Source organism: Vicugna pacos, chromosome 9 (genome assembly GCF_048564905.1).
Source record: "Vicugna pacos chromosome 9, VicPac4, whole genome shotgun sequence".
Classification (NCBI taxonomy): Eukaryota; Metazoa; Chordata; class Mammalia; order Artiodactyla; family Camelidae; genus Vicugna; species Vicugna pacos.
In genome coordinates this window covers 61,818,853-61,836,184 of record NC_132995.1, presented here as the reverse complement: position 1 = coordinate 61,836,184, position 17,332 = coordinate 61,818,853, and the positions used below count along the sequence as shown (strand labels likewise).

Sequence of the window (17,332 nt, the reverse complement as noted above, 5' to 3'; positions counted from 1 at the left end):
TCCCACAATATCTTACCAAAGCACTACTTGCAGATTTCTGTTTATTTCACTTGTTCTAGGAGATCTGCTGAAATGCCGGATGAGTAACTTCGTAGCTGTGTATGTATGTCTACTTCTTCACAAACTCGGTTTCCTCCTGATAAGAGAAAACACAAAACATAATTTGGAATGTGATGAGAAACCAAAATCAAAAGTCTATATGCAGATTTCCCCCACTGGGTTATAATATCTGGAACAATTCTAAAGAAATCCTTTCTGCTAAACACACACACATACACACACACACACACTCTCTCTCTCTCTCACACACACACACGCACAGCACAGGTTAAGAGTTCTTTGGTAACCCAACTCTGAAATGTAGTTTTTTATGGGTATTTTTACTGATGAATCAAAAAAGATCAAACTAAAGTACCCTGGGTGAACTCAGGTGTACATATATTTTTAACCCTACAATCAGAGAAGAACTTGATTTTGAAAGAAAAACTGAAGAGTTTCATTTCCAAGGAGATTTACTGCCGGGAGGGAAATACTTTATGTCTGGTCCTCGTGAATACTTCCTCCCATCTAGTCAACAGACAGCAATACAAGTGATCTCAAAAACATAATTGAGTAACATCACTCTTCTGCTTAAAACTCACAATGGAGAGAGTTCCCAAAAATGTTAGCATAATCATTTCTTGATGTGTCAGTGCTTTGAGGAGATGAAAAGTGAATTTTCCTCTTTGAAAGACCAGGCCCCACCTTGAAGAGAAGAAGGGAAATAGCCCTGGTGCAAATTGGAAAGCTTGATATAAAAATAGAATTACCCTATTCCTATACTCGTCTTGCCAACCCAGAGTGAGTCCTTTTTTTATCAATTGAAGTATGGTTGATTTACAATGTTGTGTTAATTTCTGGTGTACAGCATAGTGATTCAGTCACACATAAAATATATACATACATATTCTTTTTCATTATGGTTTAAGATACTGAATATAGTTCCCTGTGCTATATACTGTAGGACTTCGCTGTTTATCAGAGTGGGCCATTTTTTAAGTTGATGGGGTTTTGCTTGTTTTGCAGCATTGGGCCTTCTCACAAAAAGAGAGAGTAGGTTATGATATGCAAGGAAAGGACTGTTTTCTTGGAGAGGCCTCATCCTTCCAATATCTACTGTACTCTATGCTGAAGATTCCCAAATCTAATTTCTGGCCTTGAACTCTCACTAGACATCTATCAGAGGTCACAATTTCCAAACAAAAGTTGAGTTTTCAGTTTGAAGCCAGCGTGTTTAAAGTCATATTTGCCATTTGTCTTCAAAACTGAGGCTTCCTTTGTAACTTACTCATCTCTGTCAATGAGATTATTCTCTTAATTACCTAGACTTGAAACCTGATGGGGATTCATGCATCTTTGATTCATTCCTTTTAAAAAATTGAGATCAAATACACATAGCATAAAAGTGATCATTTTACCAATTTTAAAGTATACAATTCAGTAATTTTCAGTATCTTTGTGATGTTGTCCAACTGTCACCACTAATCCCAGAACACTTCCATCTCCCGAAAAAGAAACCCCATACTTCTCAATTCCCTCCTCTCCACACCACCCCCAGAAACAACTAGTCTGCATTCTGTATCTATGGATTTGACTATTCTTAACATTTCTATAAACAGAATGATAGAACACATAACTTTTAGTATCAGAATTCTTTTACTTAGCATAATGTCTTCAAGGTTCATCCATATTGTAGCATGTATCAGTACCTCATTCCTTTTTATGACTGAGTAATATTCCATTATATAGATATACCACATCTTCTTTATTCACATTGTTCTGCAACCATCACCACTATCTCCAGAACTATTTTCATCTTCTAAAACTGAAACATCATATCCACTAAACAATAAGTCCCTATTCCTCTCTCCCTTCAGTCACTGGCAACCACCATTCTACTTTCAGTCTCTATGAATTTGACTGTTCCAGGTACCTCATGTAAGTGAAATCATACAGTATGTGTACTTTTATGACTGCTTTATCTCACTCAGCATACTGTCCTCAAAATTCATTCATGTTGCAGCATGTATCAGAATTTCCTTCCTTTTTAAGACATGTATACATTCAATATTCTATTATATGTGTATACCATATGTTGTTTATCCATTTATTTGTCTCTAAGCACTTGAGTTGCTTCCACTTTTGGCCTATTGTGAATAATGCTATGACTGTGGGTATACAAATATCTGAGTCCCTACTTTCAATTCTTTTGGCTCTACACTCAGAAGTGGAATTATACTGATCATATAATAATTCAATTTTTAATTTTTTAAGGAACCACCACACTGTTTCCTGTAGCTGCTGCACAATTTTACATTGCCACCAGCAGTGCACAAGGGATCCCATTTCTCTACATCTTCACCAACACTTATTTTCTGTTTTTTTGTTTGCTTTGTTTTGCTGTAGTTTTCTTAGTTTCCTTTTTGCTAATAGTCAGACTGAGTTTGAAGTGGAATAATGCCATCTTAACAATAATTGATTCTTAAGTTGTTATTCTTTTTGATGATGTGGCAATTGAAATTGTTTTCTTAATTTAATTTGTGGATTGCTTATTGCTAGTGTATAAGAATACAGCTAATTTTTATATATTAATCTTGTATCCTTCAGCTTTACTGAACTCACTTCCTAGCTCTAATAGTATGTGTGTGTGCATGTGTGCGTGTTCTAAAGAAAACCTAACGGGCTTTTTATATTTAAATTGGACCCAGATCATGTCATCTGTGAGTGAAGATAGTTTTACTTCTTTCTTTCCAAATTCAGTGCCTTCTAGTCTTTTCTTGCCTAATTGCCCTAGTTAGAACTCCCAATAGAATGTTGAGTAGACATGGTGAGAGTGGTCATTTTTGTCCTATTTTTTATTTTAGGGGGAAAAATTTCAGCCTTTCACCATTAAGTCTGATGTTAGCTGTGGATTTTCGATAAGTACCTTTTATCAGATTGAGGAATTTTCTTTCTATTTCTGGTTTTGTTAAGTGTTTTTATCTTGAAAGAATGTCGGATTTTGTCAAATGCTTTTTCTGTGTCTATTAAAATGATCATATGTTTTTTATTACATTGATTGATTTTTGTATATGAAAACGATCATCTCTGGGATAAATCCTACTTGGTCATGATGTATATTTTTTATATGCTGCTAAGTTCAGTTTGCTAGTATTTTATCGAGAATTTTTACATCTATGTTTATAAGGGATATTGACCTATAGTTTCCTTTTCTTCTGATGTCTTTGTCTGACTTTGAAATCACAGTTGTACTGTCTTCTTGAACAAGTTAGGAAGTATTCGCTGCTCTTTATTTTTGGGGACTGGTTCTGTAGGACTGGTGTTAATTCTTTGAGAACTTGGTAGAATTCACCAGTGAAGTCATCTAGTACCAGGTTTTTCTTTGTTGGAAGTTGTTTTGCTTTTTTAAATTACTGACTCAATCTCTTTACTTTTGGTAGATCTGTTCAGCTTTTCCATTTCCTCTTCAGTCAGTTTTGGCAGTTAGCATGTTTCGAGAAATTTGTCCATTTCATCTAGATTATCTGATTTGTTGGCATACAGTTGTTCATAGTATTCTCTTATAATTCTTTTCATTTCTCTGAAGCCAGTGGTAACGTGCCTGCTTTCATTCCTGATTTTAATCATTTGAGCCTTCTCCCTATTTTTTTTTTGTAAATCTAGATAAAGGTTTACAATTTTGTTGCTCTTTTACAAGTTCTGCATTGAGATAAAACAGACCTTTTGAGCTGGTCTTCTCAGGAGCCACCAGACATAAACCAAAGACAAATATTTCCAAGTGACATTTATCCCACTCCCTCTGGTACGGGCACTAGAATGCAGGCTGTTATTTTCAAGGCCACAACTGAGCTGGGGAGCTGGAGGTGGGACTATGGCAAGTTAAAATGCCACAAAGCTTGTTGTTCTTACCAAGATCCAGCTGTTTTCCTAGAATACGTGCTCCTTGAATTGCTTCAAGCACCTGGTTGGTCTCCTGAGTTCTGAAAAAAGTTTATTCTGACAGTTTTTGCCAGATTTTTAGTTGCTTTTGTAGAGTGGTGGACTTTTGAGGTATTCTATTCCACCATTGCCACTAAGATTAAAACCCATCCCTTTTTATTCATTCCCTATATCCAGGAAATCACCAAAGCCAGCCTAGTCTTCCTTTAAAACTTCCTCTTACCTGTTTTTCCCAATCACCACCACCACCAGGCAGGCATTATACTAACTAAAAGCACAGATTCTGGAATTACATGTTGGTGTTTGAATCCCAGCTCTGTCACTTTGTACATGTATGACCTGGAGTAAGTTAATTAAGACTTTCTGTGCCTCAAGTTTATCATCTGTAAAATGGGGTAATAAAAGTGTCTATTGTGATGAGGATTAAATGAGTTAACACTTGCCAAGTGGTTAGTGCCAGGCCTGGCATGTGATAAACATTAAAAAACAGTTACACACTAAATGCATTCCACAGATGTCTATCGATGGCCTGTTACACACTTATCTGTAGGACTATTACAGTGAACAAGACTGACAGCAGCTGTCTCAGCCTGGGTTGCTCTAACACATTATCATAGATGGGGTGGCATAAATAAGAAACATTGAGTTCTCACAGTTCTGGAGGCTGGGAAGACCAAGGTCAAGGTGTCAGCAGAGTCGGTGTCTGCTGAAGGCCTCTGTCCTGGTTTTCAGATGGCCTTCTTCTTGGTACACTTTCACACGGCAGATAGAGAGATCATCTCTCAGGTGTCTCATCTTGTAAGGACACTAATCCATTCACGGGGACTCTACTCTCATGACCTAATTACCTCACAAAATATCATTACATGGGGGATTAAAATTTCAACTTATGAATTTGGAGGAGACACCAACATTCAATCCATAGCACCAGGTAAAAATCCCCGCTTTCATGGAGATTACATAAAATGTCACAAATACTTCATACTCAGACTGCTATTTTTCAGATTCCTTCTTTTGGGCAACAATTTGTCATGGGTTTTCTCATGTTGCTTCCCATCTTGCAAGCAGAGGCACAAGTGGTTTTATTTTTGGACTGTCTTCCTCTAAGGTAGGGAACAGGTTTGTTTATTGTTTAGTATAATAAACATAGTGTCTTCCTCTGGGCAAAAATCAGGCAAGTGTTCTTGTAGCCCATTATAAAAGATTGGAGTTCCTCAGGCTTGAGGTTCCTCAGCTGTGATACAAACCCCTGGCATATACAGCATTCACTCTGCATCCCTTCTGTGGGACTCCAGGAGCAAGGATAGCAGATGGAAAACTGAAACTCATGCTTCTTCCTGTGCCACAAATAAGTCCTTTGTCTCTGACTCAGGAGCTTTGTGTCTTCTGCCAGCATCCATGCAACAAGCTACCTTTTTTGCTTGCAGGTAGAGTAAAATATCAGACCCATCATGGTTTTTCATAATTTTCATCTGGTATGCTAGTACAAAGGTGTCTCCCATAAACTTAAGTTCTACCTCTTACGTATAAATTTCTTTATCTGACTTTCAGGCTCCTCATACCTGTCCAGCCGAATTGCCCATTTCTTCTTTAAGAAGATCTTCTGCTTCTTGGGCCAGGGTTTTCAAACATATATTATTATGCTCATTTCTTCTTCTGACATTGGGTGCATATCCCCACCCCAACTTTTCGAATTTCTTCCTCATTCCCTTTTCTCCTACTTAAGTCTTTTCTAATCCATTTCTCAAAACCTAGTTCAAGTCTAAAACTGGTAGGAAACTTCTCCATTGATTGCCCTTTCTGGAAACATGGATAGTACTTAAGAACCTGTACACATACCACAGAATTTGAGTATACATTTTCTTACATTTTTTTTAATAGTTCCATACGGGGATTCATTGCCTCCTCATTCTGATTGTAAGCAGGAAGGAAGAGTGCTGGGTACAAAAAAAGAAACTGAATATGATTGATTGCAGTGGTTAAGGGCAGGTGCACTGAAGCCATAATTCCCAGATTCAAATACCTACTACTTATTGGCTGTGTGACCTTGGGCATATTACTTAATTTTTCTATGTCTCGAATTCTTCATCTTTAAAATAGGAATGATGATAATAATACCTATCTCACAGACCTATTATAAGAATTAAAATAAAACACCGTACACAAACATAATAAAATTAACAAAACACACACCAAAGATCAAGTTAAAAAATGACAGAATTTAGAACTATGAGAACCTGTGGAGGTATGTGATACTACAGAGGATTTCATATCTGAAAAACCTTTCTGCTATAAATCTCTCAAAACCATCAGATAAAATATAACAAATATCTTCTGTTTGGCAAGAAAATAAAAGAAATATTAAAAGGTCAAAGATGAAACCACAGCACAGATCTAAAGTGGAGAGTGAATGCTAAAGCAGGGAGCTGTTCTAGAGCATTTGCTGATTCATAGTAATCTAGAGCATTTTTCATGTTCATTTTTTTTAATTTTCATTTTATTTTTTTAATTTAAGAAAAGTCAGTTTACAAAGTTGTGTTAATTTCTGGTGTACAGCATAGTGATTCAATTATACGTATACACATATATATTCCTTTTCATATTCTTTTTCATTATAGGCCATTACAAGATATTGAATATAGTTCCCTGTGCCATAGTACAGTAGGACCTTGGTTTTTAAGTTCTTCATTTTATATAGTAGTTAGTATCTGAAAATCCTGAACTCCCAATTTATCTCTCGACTCTCCTTCCCACTCCCCCACTTAACCATAAGTTTGTTTTCATGTCTGTGAGTCTGTTTCTCTACAGCATTTGTTTTAATGGCCACTTGGAGGCAGCACAGTTAAGTCTCAAGTCTAAGTAAGTTCAAGAGTATCATGAGAGACCCAAACATTTATTCAAGAGTTGCAAAGGACTATAGTATACTAACTAGTTAAAAGAGACACATATATATCTGTCAAAGGAATGTAGTAAAATAAAACAGTTAATAGATCAGTCATAGCATTTGGTACAGGGTCAAAAGTCAGCTTTGTGAATTTTTAAGCACATGTGAGATCTCAGATAAGTTTGGAGCCTGAATTCAGATTTTCTTCATGTTCTGAAAAAAAATCCAAATCAAAAATTTAGTTCAATGTGGCCCCAGATTGGTAGTACCCTAGCCTCTGGTAAAAGCAAACACAAATTCTCGCCACTCAGGTCTCTAAGAATTTCCACAAAGTTCCAAGGAATGTTAGCTCACAATCAAAAATCACAAGATACACAAGTACACAAAATTCCCTAAGTGAGAGACAGCAGAAACATACAGGGAAAAAAAATCACCAGCCAAGACTTTAATACAAGTATTAATGGTTGCAGAATATTAAATGAGTATGTATAACATACTTTAAAAGTATGAGAATAATTGAAAGTATGGGCAAAGAATAAGAGTCTGTCAGAAACATTAAGTCATATTTGGAAAAGAACTAAATAGATCTTCTAGAGATTAAGAAAATATAATAATTGAATTTAAAACTCAGTGGGCAGGTTAAATAGTAGACTGACCCAGAAGAACAACTAGTAAGTTGAAAAACAAAGCTGAGGAAATTAAACAGAATTAATATTACAAAGATAATGGAAACAGGGGGGAGGGTATAGCTCAAGTGGTAAAAAGCATGCTTAGCATGCATGAGGTCCTAGGCTCAATCCTTAGTACCTCCTCATAAATAAGTTTTTTTTAAAAAAAAAAAGATAATACAAATTAAGATTAAGAAACACGGAGGATGATGTGAGAAATCTATATCGGGCTTTCCGAAAGAGAGACTACAAATGAAAAAAGAGGCAATATTTAAAAAGACAATGGTCTTTTCAACAAATAGCGTTGGGAAAAACTAGATGTTTACATGCAAAAAAAACTGAAGCTTTATACTGTATACAAAAACTAATTTTAAATGGATAAAAATACTAAATGGAAGAGCTAAACATATAAAACTCATAGAAGAAAACATAAGGAAGTACTTTTGTATCATTGGATTGGATATGACGCCAAAAGTAAGTAAATAAATAAATTGGTAACAAAGTAAATAAATAAATAATTTAGACTATGCCAAAATTTAAAACTGTTGTGCATCAAAGGATGCTATTAACAGAGTGAAAAGGCAACTCATGGAATGGGAGAAAATATTTGCAAATCACATATCTAATATAAGGAATTAAAATCTAGAATAGATGGAGTTCCTACAACTCAGCAACAATGACAACAAAAGTAAAAAATAAGCAAAGGACTCGAATAGAATCAACATTTCTCCAAAGAAGATATACAAATAATTGATAAGCACATAAGGAGATGCTCAACATCATTAATTATTAGGGAAATCCAAATCAAAACGACAGTAAGATACCACTTCACACCCATTAGGATGGCTGCTATCAAAACAGAAAGCCAAACCAAACAGAAAATAACAAATGTTCATGAGGATGTGGAGAAACTGGAACTTTTGTACCTTGCTGATAAGAATGTAATATGGCACAGCCACTATGGAAAATAGTACGGCAGTTCCTCGGAAGATTTAAAATGGAGTTATTACATGATACAGCAATTCCACTTCTGGTTATATAGCCACGAGGACTGAAAGCAGGGACTCAGACAGATGTCGGTACACCCATGTTCATAGCAGCATTATTCACAATAACCCAAAGACGGAAATACAACCTAACCTGGGTGAATGGATAAACAAAGTGTGGTAGAGACAACACAACGAAATATTGTGTTATTCAGTCTTTTTTTTAACATTTTTTTGTTGAGTTATAATCATTTTACAATGTTGTGTCAAATTCCAGTGTAAAGCAAAATTTTTCAGTTATACATGAACATATATATATTCATTGTCACATTTTTTTCTCTCTTATTCAGTCTTAAAAAGGAAAGGCACATACTACAATACAAATGAACCTCGAGGAAATCATGCTGAGTGAAATAAGGCAGTCATGGAAGGACAAATACCATTTGAGTCCAGCTACATAAGGTACCTAGAGTAGTCAAATTCACAGAGGCAGAAAGCAGAATGGTGATTACCAGGAGCTGGGGTAAGGGAGAGTTAGTGTTTAATGAGTACAGAATTGAAGTTTTGGAAGATAAAAAATGTTCTGGCGACAGATGGTGGTGATGGTTGTACAACAATGTGAATGCAATTAATGCTGCTGAATTGTACACTTAAAGGTGGTTAATATGGTAAATTTTTCTTGTATATTATATGACAATTTTTTTAAAACTTGAAAAATGATCATGGTTGATAATTTTCCAGAACTGGTAAAAACACATATGTTCAACTTAAGAAATCACAGTGAATCCCTAATAAAATAAATACATGTGTAGATACATTGGAGTAAAATCACAGATTAACAAAGAGAACATGTTAAGACCTGTCAAAGCGAAAAGATATCACCTATGGAGGAATGATATTTAGATTGACAACTGTTTTATCAACACCAGAGTAGAAACAGGAATAGAGAAGACTAATGTCCTTCAAAGGCTGTGATGAAAAAATAATTCTACCTAAAAATGAATACTTTATTTTTTAAATTACAGAACATGAGGTCAAGATCTGTGCCATGTCTTTGACCTTAAAACCTAGTACAGAGCTCAGCAGTTTAAAAGCTGTCGATTATAGGGATAAATTGAACAAATAATTAAACAAATAAATATGATGCTAATCATTTTGTTGATGTACAATAATACATCTACAGTTGTGTCCATTAAAATTTCTGAACAAAAATCAAGACACATGGTTTGGAAATGGGGCAGATGATTTGAAACTGGAAAATATCCCTGAAAATATGCTGTCTATATCCCACCACCATCCTATCAACATCTCGCTACTAATATTGCCAATATCCTCTTCCTCTGCCCAAACCCCCTGCCATATTTCAGGTCAAGAGTTATCAGTTGTCAACACAAGAAAGTAAATTGCTTTTATATTACTGCTTAAGTCTCTGCCTAGGTCAGAAAGCCATATCCTTTTCAGTGTCTGTTGATAGGCTGGAAGATTGAAACCAAAATTGACCTTGATTTATTGTTTGTTTTCTTTGCTTCAATTCCAGTTCTCAAATATTTGGGGAAAACCCAATTCTAGTATGATGTGCAGAGTGTTGTGCTGGCAACTATTGTTCAGAAGGTATTAATTAGGCTCTAACTATGTACTAGGCACTGGGTTGAGAACTGGATGTATTATCTCTTTCAATTCTAACAACACTTTACAATGATATTATTATGTCAATATTGTAGATGAGAAGACAGATGCTTTAAGATATCAAGTAACCTTACCCAAAGTTCTACATAGCAAGTATGTAGCAAAGTCAAGATTTAAACCCAGGAGTAAATGATTCTGAAGTCTGTGCTTTCCACCAAGCAGTTTACAGTCTATCTGGGGATATAAGAAATTCACATATGAGATCAATGGAAAACAGTATTTGGTGAAATGCCCAAATTTTTCTCCTTAAGTCACAAAATTATAGTGTTTCTCCAAGACCAACTGATTTTTTTTTTCTGAACCCTGAGGGACATTCAGGAGGAAAGGGCTGAGTTTTATAACAAAATAAAAGTTTACAAGAGCCCTGAGTTGTATACAACTGGTAAATTCAATGATTGTGTAGAGTGAACAGACAGGAAAACTCATGGGAAAATGACTTCAGTGCTAAAAACTCATCTTTCTCAAATACTTCACAGCTGGCAGAGCACTTTCATATCTATCATGTCATGTCACCTTCACAACAATCCTGTGAAATACAAATTATCTCTGTGTTACAAGTGAGGACAAAGCATTGATTGAGAGCAGCTTGCCCCTACGTCACCAAGTCATGTCCGAAAGTGGTCAGTGTGCAGACTGAGACCAAGAGCTTTGCCTCTAGCTCTCACATTTTCTGCTCTGCCTCACTGCCACTCAGGACTCGGGCAGGCCAGCATCAGTCTAACTGCTCTTCCCAGGACCTTTCCTACCTGGTCCTTTTCTGTTCCAAGTAACCTGCTGGAGTCCTCGCCATCAGTCCAACTGATGATCTCCCTGACCAACTGCCATGGAAGCTTCCAACAGCCACATTCCACCCATCCAACCCTTCTGCCTTTAGAGGACCAGGAATACTCTGGTTCTGGGTGGGTGCTGAGGGCAAAGAACTGGAATTACTCATGAAGCCCTTACCTCGTCAAACTCCTGAATATCCTTTTTCTCCTGCAACAAAATTTTTGCACCTTAAGCCAGAGAAAAGCCATTGAAGAACTTTCCAAGCCATTTGGACATTTTAAAATTTGAAGTAGAGGAAATACAGAAATTTCTGGAACTCTGCCTCTGAGTGCCTTATTGTCTTTTTCCTTTCCCTAAGCTCCTCTGTGAAAGATAGTTTAACCTTGCCATCCATAAATATTTAATGAGCATCCATTAGGTGCCAGGGATTGTTCTAGTTTCTGGAAAGACGGCACTGAACATCACAGAAAAGTGCCTACTCTCATAAAACTTGTATTCTAGTAGTAATTAACAGTCATAAGAAAATAATATAAGTAAATATAATCAATTATAAGTAAATAATAATTAACAAACTCTAGTAGGGAGAGTCAAGTGGTGATGGGCACCATGATAAAAAATAAAGTGGGGGGAGGGCATGGCTCTGGTAGAATACATGCTTAGCATGCACGAGGTCCTGGGTTCAATCCTCAGTACCTTCATTAAAAATAAATAGATAAATAAATAAAACCTAATTACCTCCCCCCCCAAAAAAAAGTAAAAAATAAAGTTAAGGGGTTAGAAAATTACTGGCAGAAGGAGGTAGCTTTAAAGAGGTACCTACATGCAGTGATGGAGCAAGCAAAGTCAACAGCTCTCCAGGGAATGGCTTTCCAGGCACAGAGAACAGAGAGCTGAGGGCCTGAGATTCGCACATCCATAAAGCATCCAAGAAATGGCAAGGAGCCAGTGTGGCTGCCGCAGAGTGAACAAGGGGAGTGTGGATGGAGATGCAGCACAAGAGTGAATCAGGCAGCAGATTCTGTAGTGTCTTGAAGGCCCAGAGAAGATGCTGCTATTCAGGCATTCAACCTCATTCAAACACGCTGAGCAGCTATCTTAGCCAGGATTGTTGGGTGCTGAAAAGACAAAGATTTGTAAGACGAATTTCCAATGTCAAGAAGGTTAGAGTCTAATGAAAAACAGAGACAAGTAAGCAGACATCTATATCATAGTATGAGAAGCACTTTGGTCGGCTTAAGCAAAGACTGCTGTTGTAACATATGGGAGGGCACCCAATGCAAACTGGACATGTCCGAGAAAGTGATGTCTAAACTTGTGCTGTCCAATGCGGTGGTCACTAGCCACATGGGGTTATTAAGCACTTGAAATGTGACTACTATGACTGAGGACCTGAACTTGTAATTTTAATGAATTTAAATAGCTAGCACCCAGCTCTCTTGCTGTGTCAGCTGCCATGCTGGTCAAGGTGGCAGACCTTTCCAGAAGCAGAGTCTGAAACCAAGAGTCTCTGAGGCCACGTGGAGGTAGGAGCCATTGCTTGCTTCTTGTTCTCTTATAAAATCTACAGTCTGTGCACCTTAGAATGTATATAAATTGAAATTATATTGGAGTTGAAAGGTATTTCAAGGTCAAATCAAAGCCTAATGGGATACAGCCATTAACTTGTTGGGCACTTACCAAAATGATTTGGAATTGTGCATTTTTTCATGTGCATCTCAACCCCTGATTGATTGCAAACTCTGAATGACCATCTATTACAGTTGTGTCTCCTCCTTGGTGCTTGGTATGTTCATTGCTAAGTATGTTTTCTGATGCTGCTTTGGACACCAATGCTGTGGGAGTTTTTCACACCATGTTCCAGTTCTCCAACACCAGCAACATCACTCAGTTCTGACACGAACTTCCAGAGTTAGTGTCCCACAGGTCTGCCTCCACCTCAGACAGCAGGCAAAACGAGGTGCTCTGGCTACCCACACCTCTGCCTGGCTAACTGCAAATCTGAGAGTTCCCACAACCACCATCCTCCTCAGGTTCCATAATTGGCTAGAATGACTCATAGAATTCAGGAAAACACTATTTACCAGTTCATTATAAGGGATATGACTTAAGAACAGCCACATGGAAGAAATACATATGTATGAGCTAAGTATGAGCTGGGGGTTGGGAGGGTGCGTGGAGTTTCTTGTGTCCTCTCTGTGTTCATTGCCCTCCCAGGACATCAGTGTGTTCACCAGCCTGGAAGCTCCCTGGGTCCCCTTGTTTTTGTAAGTCAACTCCAAGCCCCTCCCCTCCCTGGAGGTCAGAGAGTAGGGCTGAAGGTTTGGTCTTTCTGGTGACCAACCTCCATCTTGAAGCTACCTAGGGGTCCCACGCTGAGTCACTTCATTAGCAAAAATTCAGGTATAGTCAAAAGGGGCTGTTTATAAGTAACAGGAGATGCTCCTATCACTCAGGAGATTCCATGGGGCTTGGGAATTCTGTGCCAGGAATTCAAGCTAAAAACTAACCATCTATTTTTTATTATACCACAATTGCACATAGTAGGTTCTCAGTTAAACCTGTATCAGGAAATTCCTTGACTAACTTGGAATATAAGAAGCATATTTAGGAACTAAATATGGTTAAGGTATCCCCTTTTCCTGAAATCAGAAAGTCTTATGGAGGACCCTTGTTGCTGTGACAGGCCACCCTGCCAGGAGAATGCATGCTGCCAATTCCACACACAAACTTGAATTTGGTGAGAGAACAGATCAAACAGAATACACTTTGGCCATTTTTGGTGTTGTTGTTAGAAACCTAAATTTCTTATTCTGGAGTTTCCGTAGATTTAAGTAATTATGAGGCTCCCTGTCTATTCCTTATTCTCTGACCCCTGCATTGAAGCCTCAAGGGCTAACAGAAAAACAAAAAGCTGAAGGTAAGTACAGGGCCCTTGGCACATCTGCAGCTAAGTCTGTCATTTCCAATATGCAAGAGCTCGCCAGAAGCTGCAGCTAAGAGCCAGTGGGCAGTGGGGATGCACCAGCACCAGGGAAGTACCACAGCAGGTCAGCAGGGCTCGGCTGCGGGCATCAATTATGCAGGAGGTTCTGGCTGCCTTTCAGCAGCACCTTTTTCCACCTCCCAAGGGCTCTAGCTTTAGCAAGCGCAGCAGCCCATTCTCCCTGAGATAGTGGACTGAGAGGACCGCCTGGGCCACCCCAGCTGCCCGCAGCTAGAGTTTCTCACCTGTTGTTAACTGAAGCTGAGATTATCTAAGGAAGGATAATTTGATGTTTGGAACTCAGAAATTCCTGAATTCTCAGCTGAGGGACCTCAAGAGATTATGCTGCGCATTCACAGTGTTCATGTTTATATTGAGAAAAACTGATGCTGGAGAGGTTCCATTTAACCCCTGGTTCAGTTTCCATCTGTGGGGCCAGTAGGTTGATCTGTTATTTCTGCAGTAGAGAGAGGCCTGGGCGAACCTGAAGTTTCATTGCCCCATCGGTCCAGTATGCTTCTGAAATTGGACTCTATTTATGTGATGACTACTCCTTCCTCATCCTCTGTCCTAGCAAGGCCCAACGCAGGAAATATCAGGGGGACCAACTATGATGGTTTGCCTAGGACTGAAGTTCTGGGACACAAGACTTTCAGTGCTAAACCCAGGAAAGTCCAAGTTCCAGATGAACTAGAATGAGTTGTTCACTCTAGGAAATGGACTGACCTGAAAGAAATATAGTCCCAGATAGATGTTTATAAAGCTAGACTCAGAGCCTGGTTTTGTAAGCAAGGTTGTTATACTGTTTTCTTGAATTTGGCAACAAGTAACATGTGGACTTACATAAAGATGAATCTCTATAGCAGTAAAGAGGTTAAACACAGAGACTCCAGGATGAAAAATAATCCACAAAAATATAAGGTTTATGAGAGCAAGAACCATGATTTCTGTATCCTTATCACTAACTACAATGCATAGGACATAGTAAGTGTGCAATAAATATTTTCTAAATAAATGAGTAAACAAAAAGTTCCAGTTCTGGCTCTGTCATTACTAGATGTGTGGCATTAATCAAGTGAACAAACTTTGTTAAGCCTCTGTTGCTTTATCTGTAAAATGGGGATGATAATAATTAGCCACTTTATAGCTGTTATGGGCTCAATTGTATCCGTCCAAAATTTAAAGGTTAAAAAGTCCTAACTCCCAGTACCACAGAATGTAACTCTGTCTGGAGATAAGGTCTTTAAAGAGGTAATTAAGTTAAAATGAAGCCATTAGGATGGGCCTTAATTCAATCTGATTTATAAGAAGAGGAAACTTGGACACACGGAGAGAGACACCAGACAGGCACACACACAGGAGAGACCACGCGAGGGCACAGCGAGAAGACAGCTGTCCGCAAGCCAAGGGGAGAGGTCTCAGTAGAAACCAAACTGGCTGACACCTTGATCTTGGACTTCAAGCCTCCAGAACTGTGGGAAGATTCACTTCTGTAGTTTAAGCCACCTAGTCTGTGTACTTTGTTAGGGTGGTCCTAGCAAACTAATACAGTAACAATTAAAAGAAATAACACGCATAAATCACCCAGCACGCAAATGCTCAGTAAAATTTCTTGTTCTGATTACTATGTACTATTAATAAAAATATCTGCACAGGGCACCAAAGAAATAAATAATATGTACAAAACCATAGCAAAAGAATCTGAATTGTTGTCCGAACTTTAAGGTGCATGTGGATCACCCAAGGATCTTGTTAAAATGCAGATTTTGATTCAGTGGGTCTAAGGTGGGGCCTGCCTGTGAGCCTGCATTTCTAACACGCTCCGAAATGATTCTCAGGCTGCTGCTCAGAGGACCACAGCAGGCAACACTCAAGAAATAGGTTGTTTGGTCCCAAGGTGATTAAAAACTATGTGGATACGTAAGACACAAAACAAAATACATCAAGAGGCTAGAAAATACTCTCTAAACTGCATCTTAAATGGATGCATAACGATCAGAGTTTACAGTACCATTTAAGTGAATGTATAATTCGGGGCCATAGAGTGAGGTGCTCAGGCATGTGAAGTTATTTGGAGAATCCTGGGAGGAAGGAAGGAAGGTAGGCACTTGATTCCAGGGGAAATGAAAATGTTCTCTGTAGGAGAACCTCTCTGGACTGAAGCAACCTTAAATAGTCCACTTGAGGTCGCATTTAGTTCTTTATTTCCCTATCCAAATAAGGCCAGGAGTGGCATTTTGCTGCTGCTTTGAAGGGGTGAGGGGAGGAAGGCGTGGGTGAGTTTATAGCACTGTTTGCCACCAGCTAGCTAATGTTTGGTTTCCTTATCTTTGGAGAGTATAACGGGTGTTGGTGCCAGCTTGGAGGCTCCCTGATCTCAGTCAGACTCTAAAGTTATTAACAAAGTTATCAGGAGGTAGGTCTCCAGGTGGGCCTGCAGGCGGAGCTTTAGGAAGAGGGCCTGGGGAGGAGGAAGCACAGACTCGGCCTTGGGTTACTAGGCAACCTGTGACAAGCATCTTTAATAGAGCCTCCAAAGCCACAGCAGGGCTCATCGCTCTAACTGTGCCCCAGGAAGTAGTCTCTCTGGGGAGCCCGACCACACACAGGTCAGATCTGCCTTGTCCCCTGAGCCCCAGGAGCTTCCCTAGGGCAAGCAAATGTGGCTCCAGCAACTCAGGGAAGCTTCTGTTTTTAACATTTTTCTAGAGTTGGAGGCAGGAGGATGGATTGAGAAGGAGCACAGAGATCTCAGCCCCTGAAAAGCTGGATTCATCAGCTGATATCTCGTATTCTTTTGCAGGGATCCAGGTGTCTTGTAAGGTAAGGGATCACAATGACCCCTGATGGTAATTTTCCCCTGAATAGGGGTTTGAGGACCTCATTCAAACTGTAGAATCAATATTTTTGTGTTTAGATGAGGATCTTGGATTTTGGAAACTCACTGGCTGCTTAGTCAAGTCATTGAACTTCATTAAAGTCTTCATTTTTCATCTTTACGAAATAATAGCACTCATTTCCAAGTAAATCATGGATTAAGTGAGAAATAAAGTGTATAAAGTGTTCCGCTTTTCTTCTGATTTCTTCTTTCTTTACCCCACTTAATCACATTCATTTCCATGATCCAATTACAAGCCTTATAAAGGCAGCAGGGGCTGTGGCTTACTTCCTCTTCCCCCTCCCATCCGAAAGCCTACTACAGGGCTTCTCAGTTAGATAAAATCTAAATGAACATCTACTCTTTGCCAAACAAAAGACACAGTCCTTGCCCTTAAGGAGGAATAGTCTCTTAGAGGGAGACAGAGGAGGCAACAAACAAATACAATCGGGTGTCCTACGCGCCCTGACAAATGTCTAAATGGGCAGAGTGGCAAAGCAT

General features: G+C 38.6%; 1 protein-coding gene and 1 long non-coding RNA gene across 6 annotated transcripts in view; one reads left to right on the top strand and one right to left on the bottom strand.

Moving 5' to 3' along the window:
- LOC102525912 (transmembrane domain-containing protein TMIGD3) overlaps window positions 1–11,044 on the bottom strand; it is a 61,041-nt gene extending 49,997 nt beyond the window's left edge. For all 5 annotated transcript variants that reach the window (XM_072968020.1, XM_072968019.1, XM_072968022.1 and 2 more), the window contains exons 1-2: window positions 10,949–11,044; window positions 17–136 (exon numbers count right to left, since the gene is read on the bottom strand). The gene's annotated coding sequence lies outside the window, so the exon portion shown is untranslated. The remainder of the gene's footprint in view (window positions 1–16; window positions 137–10,948) is intronic.
- Window positions 7,278–17,019, top strand: LOC140698266 (uncharacterized). Its single transcript, XR_012075914.1, has 3 exons — window positions 7,278–7,344; window positions 16,663–16,776; window positions 16,871–17,019. It is a non-coding gene; the product is annotated as an uncharacterized lncRNA (long non-coding RNA).
- The last annotated feature ends 313 nt before the right edge of the window (window positions 17,020–17,332 follow it).